The sequence below is a fragment of the Pseudochaenichthys georgianus genome, unplaced genomic scaffold (assembly GCF_902827115.2).
Source record: "Pseudochaenichthys georgianus unplaced genomic scaffold, fPseGeo1.2 scaffold_812_arrow_ctg1, whole genome shotgun sequence".
Lineage (NCBI taxonomy): Eukaryota > Metazoa > Chordata > Actinopteri > Perciformes > Channichthyidae > Pseudochaenichthys > Pseudochaenichthys georgianus.
Window position 1 is genome coordinate 2896 of NW_027263360.1, and position 8607 is coordinate 11502.

Sequence of the window (8607 nt, forward strand, 5' to 3'; positions counted from 1 at the left end):
AGATGTTTGTATAATTACCTTTTACAGGAGTTACCTTTTGAAAAAATAAATGTATGCTCTTTAAAAATGATCATCATCTTTATTTCATTATTAATTTATACTGGTTTTATCTTGAAGGATGATTAGAACAAAATGCCAAGAATATAATCCCTTGCTATAACCAGCACATCATTTTTGAATCGACTGTTCATGGAAGTAATAGTTAATAAATCAGCAGTGTGGCACCAATTGTAACACACTCGCAAGTTGACATCCCATTTTAAATACGTTTTTAAAACGTTTTTGTTTGTAGATACATTCATTTTTATTGTGAACTACAAGATTGATAATAATTAAATTTCTTTAATATTTGCAAACTGACTACAGTGAAAGTTGGTGTATAGCTCCTTCACAGGATAAACCATTTGATCTTTGTAGTAACTCAGCCTGTCCTCTGGCGCCACCCTCTGGACAAACGTTTTCTTGTTTCTGGTTGTGTGATGGAGAAGGAATTACATTTGTTTGTTGTTACAAATACTTTCAGTTGAAACAGATTCCTGGTGACAACATTGTTTGGAAGTAGTTCAGCTTTAACACATCACTGAGGGTAAAGTATGTCACAGAACACAGGATTATTTAATAGAGGTGTTTTCATTGAATTCAATATCAAAGCAGTCACGTGTTTGGGGTGCTAGGTGTTGACCACTGTGGATCACACTGGTTGTGTTGTTCTTGTTGTCTCCTGTCCCACTTCAGGAAGGCCATACACCCAGGAAGAGCCCTGCACTTTTGTCAAAAAAACAATCATGAAAGAGACAAACTCTTTAATGTATATTTAACAAAACACAGGTCTATCTTGTGTCCAGTTGCCACAGTATGGTTCACTCAGAGGAAAATATAAACAAAGTCTAGTTTATATTTTACATGATGATTGCAATGAAATCACAGCACGTGTGACTTGACAGATATGTTAGGTTTAGTTATGTTTTTACTATAGTTTTGTGTTTTGATCTGGTCACTTCCTGTTTTTATTTTGAAAATAATCTTTCCTGTCATTCCAGATCCCACATTTCCTGCCTTTGGGTGTTTCTATATATAGAGTTAAACACGTTTTATATCAGACACTGGAAGCATTCAGATCTGTAAATTCATAGGAAGACATGGACTTCATCTCAGGCTGATTGTACTTTACATTTTAGATCGGTGTTCGATGTTTCATAAGCTCAACTTGCTGTATTTGAGTAATGATCAGACCAACAACAACATCAACAGGTACGTAGGCCTACCACTAATAGTTCAATAACAAGTGCTTTCATAATTTCTTTCCATAGAGGTTTCGTCTTTAGGTTAAAGATAAGGATAAACCATGTATTGATATTTGTCTCTGCTGCACATTGTGATTTATCTCTAAGCTAGCAAACTGAAAGCTGCGTGTTATACATTTCCAGTTTAATACCAATTATTATATACAGATTCAATATTTATTTTTACAAAATGGACGTCGAGGATTCAATCAATCAATCAATGTTTATTTATATAGCCCAATATCACAAATGTTACATTTGTCTCAGTGGTCTTCACAGTGTGTACAGAATATCAGTATGACAATACGACACCCTCTGTCCTTAGACCCTCACATCGTACAAGGAAAAACTTCCAAAGAAAACCCAGTTTAAAGGGAAAAATGGGAGAAACCTCAGGGAGAGCAACAGAGGAGGGATCCCTCTCCCAGGACGGACAGACGTGCAATAGATGCCGTGTGTAAATTGAAAAGATAATACATTTGCAACATAGGTAGTCCAAATGTTTGGAAATGCATGTGTGTAATAGGAAGATGAATCCACGAGGATATCCATCCAGGACCGATGATCCAGGACCACAGCCACGACTCAAGATCCAGCGCTCGCGATCCAGGACACAGGACCGCAGGATCATCCATGACTCCGGATCCCAGCGTATATAGACACCAAAAAGAAAGACATTTGGGGAAGCTGGGTTAATCGGAACATGAGAGTACACAGGTATAGACAGCGAGAAGGAAGAAGTAAGATGTCCCCCGACAAACTAAGCCTATATCAGCAAAACTAGGGGCTGAATCTAATCAGCCCTAACTATAAGCTTTATCAAAAAGGAAGGTCTTAAGCGCACTCTTAAAAACGGATAGGGTGTCTGCCGCCCGAACACAAACTGGAAGCTGATTCCACAAATGTGGAGCTTGATAAGAAAAGGCTCTGGCTCCCATTGTACATTTAGAGATTCTAGGAACAACCAACAACCCTGCATTCTTGGAACGCAATGCCCTAGTAGGACAGTAGGGTATAATGAGTTATTTAAGGTAAGATGGCGCCTGCCCATTAAGGGCTTTGTAGGCGAGAAGAAGAATTTTAAATTCTATCCTGTGTTCTATAGGGAGCCAGTGTAAGGCAGCCAGAACAGGAGTAATGTGGTCCCTTTTCCTAACTCTGGTTAGTACACGAGCCGCAGCATTTTGAATCAGCTGAAGCGACTTGATTGACTTCTTGGTACTCCCTGATAATAAAGAGTTACAATAATCCAGCCTAGAAGTAACAAATGCATGGACTAGTTTCTCTGCATCGTTTTGAGGCAAGATATGCCTGATTTTTGCAATGTTACGTAGATGGAAGTAGGCGGTCCTTGAAATTGATTTTATGTGGGCGTTAAAGGATAAATCCTGATCAAATATAACACCAAGATTCCTTATAGTCTCACTGGAGGCCAAATTAATGCCATCCATAGTTAGTATATCTTTAGATAATTTGTTTCGTAGATTCTTCGGGCCAAGTACAATAACTTCAGTTTTGGTCGTGTTTAACATCAAAAAGTTTAAGGTCATCCACGTTTTTAAGTCCTTAAGGCAGTCTTGAATTTTATTTAGATGATTAATTTCATCAGGCTTGATTGATAAATATAGTTGAGTATCATCCGCATAACAATGAAAGTTTACAGAATGATTCCTTATAATATTGCCTAACGGAAGCATATATAATGTGAACAAAATAGGTCCGAGCACTGAGCCCTGTGGCACTCCATGGCTAACTTTGGTTTGCGTTGAAGATTCATCGTTAACACGTACAAACTGAGAGCGTTCAGATAGATAGGACCTAAACCAGCCTAAAGCAGTTCCCTGTATGCCAACTAAGTGCTCTAGTCTTTGCAATAGGATATCATGGTCGATAGTATCAAATGCAGCACTGAGATCGAGCAAAACAAGAATAGAGACAAGTCCCTTGTCTGAGGCTATTAGAATATCATTTGTGACTTTAACCAGAGCTGTCTCTGTGCTATGATGTGTTCTAAAGCCAGACTGAAAATCTTCAAATAAATCATTGTTTTTTAAATAATCACACAACTGTTTTGCGACCGCTTTCTCAAGAATTTTTGAGAGGAACGGAAGATTAGAAATAGGTCTATAGTTGGCTAAAACCTCTGGATCGAGGTTGTGCTTTTTACGAAGCGGTTTTATCACTGCTACTTTGAATGATTGTGGAACATAGCCTGATAATAAAGACATATTCATAATATTTAATAAAGAAGTGCTAATTAATGGAAAAACTTCCTTCAACAGCTTAGTTGGAATTGGGTCTAACATGCACATTGATGGTTTAGAAGAGAGAATCATTGAATGTAATTGTTCAAGGTTAATGGCTGAAAAGCATTCTAGTTTACTATCTAGTGTAATATTAGAACTTACGATTCCGGGAGCTGTTAGATAACACTATACTGGTCAAAGGCAAGAGGTCATTAATTTTGTTTCTAAGAGTAACAATTTTATCGTTAAAAAAGCACATAAAATCATTACTACTGAGTGCTATGGGAATAGAAGGCTCAATGGAGCTGTGGCTCTCTGTCAGCCTGGCTACAGTGCTGAAAAGAAATCTTGCATTATTCTTATTCTCATCTATTAATGAAGAGTAGTAGGCTGCTCTCGCTTTACGCAGTGCTTTCTTATATTCATTGAGAGTAATATGCCAAATTAAACGAGATTCTTCAAGTTTAGTGGAACGCCATATCCTTTCAAGTTGTCTAGACTTTTGGCTTTATTTGCGGGTTTCGGCATTATTGCCATGGAGCTAATCTATGTTGTTTTATTTTCTTCTTTTTCAAAGGAGCAACAGAATCTAATTTTATTCGCAGCGCATCTATAGCACTATCAACAACATGATCAATTTGGGGTGGTGTACATTTTGTATAAGTTTCCTCCCCTACATGCAGACATGCTATCGAGTTAAGTATTGGTTGAATCTCTTCCTTAAATGTGGCTATAGCACTAACAGATAGGTTTCTGCTGCAAGAGCTTTTGACTAATGCTTTGTAGTCTAGTAACAGTACTTCAAAAGTTACTAAGAAATGGTCGGATAAAGCAGGATTATGCGGTTCGACTAATAGTTGCTCAATTTCAATACCATAAGTCAGAACAAGGTTGAGAGTGTGATTATAACAGTGGGTTGGTTTATTTACACTCTGACAGAAACCAACAGAATCTAATATAGAGTTAAATGCAACAGTAAGGCTATTTTTATCATCGTCAACATGAATATTAAAGTCACCTACGATAATTACTTTGTCTGTTTTAAGAACCAAAGTTGATAAAAACTCAGAGAATTCTGATAAGAATTCTGAATAAGGACCTGGTGCACGATACACTGTAACAAATAAGATTGGCTGCAAAGTTTTCCAGGTCGGATGCGTAAGACTAAAAACGAGGCTTTCAAAAGAGGTATAATTACATTTTGGTTTAGTATTGATAAGTAAACTTGAGTCAAAGATTGCTGCAACTCCACCTCCTCGGCCCGTGCCTCGAGCAATATGAGTGTTGACATGGCTGGGTGGAGTGGCCTCATTTATGCTGACATATTCTTCATGTCTCAACCAAGTTTCAGTGAGACAGCATATATCAATATTATAATCCGATATTAAATCATTTACCAATATTGCTTTAGATGCTAGAGATCTTATGTTTAAGAGACCACATTTAATCTTCCTGTTTTGTTGCACTGTAGTAGTTGTTACATTTACTTTTATTAGGTTATTATGTATGACACCTCTATTAGGTTTTACCTTAAATTGTCCTTGGGCAGACACACACACCGCTAATATTGGGTATTTTATTGGGTTCGGGATTCCTATGGGTGACTGCCTAGGAGAGAGCGCAGAGAAGCGTGTAAGACTGCGACTCTGCCTCCTGGTCTCAACTCCAGTTTGTCATGGATTACGTCCACAAAGCCCTGAGATGTTTGCCGAAATGAGATCTGCACCTTTCAAGTAGGGTGAATGCCGTCTCTCTTAATCAGACCAGGTTTTCCCCAGAAGGCTGTCCAATTATTTACGAAGCCCACATTGTTTGCTGGGCACCACCAAGACAACCAGCGCTGAAATGATGACATGCGGCTATACATGTCATCATTGATCAGATTGGGGAGGGGACCAGAGAAGATTACGGTGTCCGACATTGTTTTAGCATAACTACACACCGACTCCACATTAAGTTTTGTGCATTCTGATTGGCGTAAACGAACATCATTACCACCGACGTGAATAACAATCCTACTGTATTTACGTTTATCTTTAGCCAGCAGTTTAAGATGCGCCTCAACGTCGCCCGCTCTGGCCCCCGGAATGCATGTGACTGTGGAGGCTTCGGTCTCTAAATTCACGTGTCTCATAATAGAGCTACCAATAACCAGAGTTGGCTTCTCAGCGGGTGTCTCGCTGAGTGGGGAATATCTGTTAGATACGTGAACGGGTTGGTGGGGACCTGCGGGTTTCGCGTTATGCCCCTTCTGAACAGTCACCCAGCCTCCCTGCTGCTCGGGAGTTGCCGGGGGACGGCTAAGAGGAGCTACATTTTGCCGGTCCGCACATGCTAACATGGGCTTTACTTGTTTGTAAATCAGCAGTCGGATCGTGGACTGGTTAGCTGATTGGTAGGCTGACTGGTTTGATGGCTGACTGGTTGGATAGTTGACTGGTTGGATAGTTGACTGGTTGGATAGTTGACTGGTTGGATAGTTGACTGGTTGGATAGTTGACTGGTTGGATAGTTGACTGGTTGGATAGTTGACTGGTTGACTGTATGGTTACATGGTTTAATGGCTAGTTGGATGATGGAATGGGTAATTGGATGGGTGGTTGCATGCTGAACTAGTAGTATTGAACAGTAGATGTGTATGTCAAGCCCTTGGGTATATTTGCAGTTTTCCCCGCTTGAAAGGGATGGTACAGTCCATAGGAGGTTTTCACTGGGTTTCACTCATACAATGACCACAACTTTGTTTCTTTGAGTTTTTCTTTACTTTGGTATTTGTTGTTGCAGTACAGCTTATGTTGTAAGTTGTACGTTGTAAGCTGTAAGATGTAAAGTAAAAAACCTTAAATGAAAAATAAAAAAGAATTACTGTAAATACAATACACATCAAATAATAAATGGAAAAATACATGCTTTACATATACTTTTTAACACTTGTGAATATTGTTCTTACTTTCTTAATGTATTTTTATAAATTATGTTTTAAACAGTTTTTAACGTATGCAGTCTCATTAAAAATGCAAATATAATAGACTGAATTCTTAGCAGCATGCAAACCGTTTTTACCAATCTACAGCTCTGAATAAACAAACCACTAGTTTTTAAATCAACACTCATGTTGACTTCACAGTGTAGGCTGACTGGTTGGATGGTTTGTTTGACTTGTTTGATGGTTTGATTATTGACTGGTTTCATGGTAGCCTGTATGGTTAGATATGTACATGGTTGGTGGTTGCTGGACTGGTTAGGTGGTAGTTTGACTGGTTTGGTATTGGATTGGTTGGTGTTGTTGATGGCTGCTCTTATATAGTTGTTTGTCTAGTTTAAGGGTCAGGTGGTAGTAGTTCGGTTGTGTCTTGATTGATTGGTAGATATGTGGGGTGACGGGTTGGGTATTTGGTAATCCTTTGCTGGTATGATTGGTTGAAAGAATGGTCGATCGGTGTGTTGAATAGTTGTGAGATTCATTGGTTAATTGGTTCACTGGTTAGAAAACGTTCTCTTCACTGGTAAAATGGTTAGGCTTTAAACTGGTTTAGTGATAAGTTACTTGGTTTGCTTTACACAAGAGTTTCAATATTTAATATTCTCTTCCTCAGGTTACAATTTACAGCTCAAATCACTAAAATAACACTATTACTAATACTACCCTAAAACGAAACATATCTGAATTTCTAAAAGATCGATCTTGTAGATTTTGAAAAGGCTAATCACCTGCTTACACGACACACTATTTGTGTTAGAAATAAGTACCCAGATCTGCTGGAAACGATGTATTTAATCATACAGAATGACATATTAAAACACCCCACAGTCATAACACATACACAGTGTATCTAAGGAATGGATGACCTTTCCAAACATTTTTAATTTTTCTCTCTTCCAACATTTTGTTCTTCCTCCTCGGCCCCCCTCTCTTTGGGCTGTTCCGTGAGATGGCTGTAAGTTTATGTAGGACTCGGTCCAGGATTTTCCCACCAGCTTTTTCTCATTAGGGTATTGTAGAAGACTTTAGCTTGGCTGCACAGAGTGGCAACAGAAGGGGGTGGGGGCGAAGAAGAAGAAGAAGAAGAAGAAGAAGAAGAAGAAGAAGAAGAAGAAGAAGAAGAAGAAGAAGAAGAAGAAGAAGAAGAAGAAGAAGAAGAAGAAGAAGAAGAAGAAGAAGAAGAAGAAGAAGAAGAAGAAGCTATACTGAACACTCACTGTTACAGCTAATATCATAAGGCACCTGAACAAGTTATCTATAATAACTCTCTCATCTGTTCTACGTCGACGGCAATACCTCAGTTCTATCTGCCGACCAACTTCACCTCATATGGAAGAGAAAATACCATTAAGACCCTTTTTGTTCTACAGAAAACCAATTCACTTACCATTAAATCAGAGACTATACCATTCAACCAGTCGAGTGATAGTTTTCCAACGAGTCAACCAACCCAGAAACCAGTTTGACAATCAACCGAATAAAGACACAACTATTCAACACACCAATCCACCATCCAATCAGCAAACCACACAACCGACTGCCAAACCCATCACCCCACAACTATACCAACCAATCAAGAGAACGTCTTCTACTCTTTTCCTATCTTGTCCGACTTTTTCCCCGATACACATCCCAGCTCCACCCGACAGTATGTCTGACTCTTTTGTAGCCCCTGTTCCTAAATAGGGACCGAGGTGGCATTGACACACACCAGATCTCACCTTATCTCAGTACCAACAGACACACACACACTCACACACACTTCTGGGAATTCCTATGCCATCCAAGATAGCATTACCAAACAGATTAGTCGCTATCCTGGAAAGCTTTTCTCTTGTGATGTAAAAGTGCTGTGATAACGTGTGAGCTCCGTTATGCTCATCCGAGTATTTGACTTATAGGTGTTGTAGTCGCAAGAAAATCAATCTTCATTTGACCTCATCGTAGGTATATTCAACACTAAGACTAGCTAATATTTACAATTAAGTAGGCTTTAAATGTCTTCCAAGAGACCAACAACCAACTTGTGGAGCTAACATGATCTGTCTTTGTCTTAGATAAAGCACCCACTGTTTTATAACTTTAAAAAGTATAT

General features: G+C 38.9%; 1 long non-coding RNA gene across 1 annotated transcript; it reads right to left on the bottom strand.

Annotated features, from left to right (window-relative positions):
• Nucleotides 1-326: 326 nt before the first annotated feature.
• LOC117444457 (uncharacterized) lies at nucleotides 327-1470 on the bottom strand. Its single transcript, XR_004551786.2, has 2 exons — nucleotides 659-1470; nucleotides 327-468 (listed from the first exon to the last, which is right to left on the bottom strand). It is a non-coding gene; the product is annotated as an uncharacterized lncRNA (long non-coding RNA).
• Nucleotides 1471-8607: the final 7137 nt, after the last annotated feature.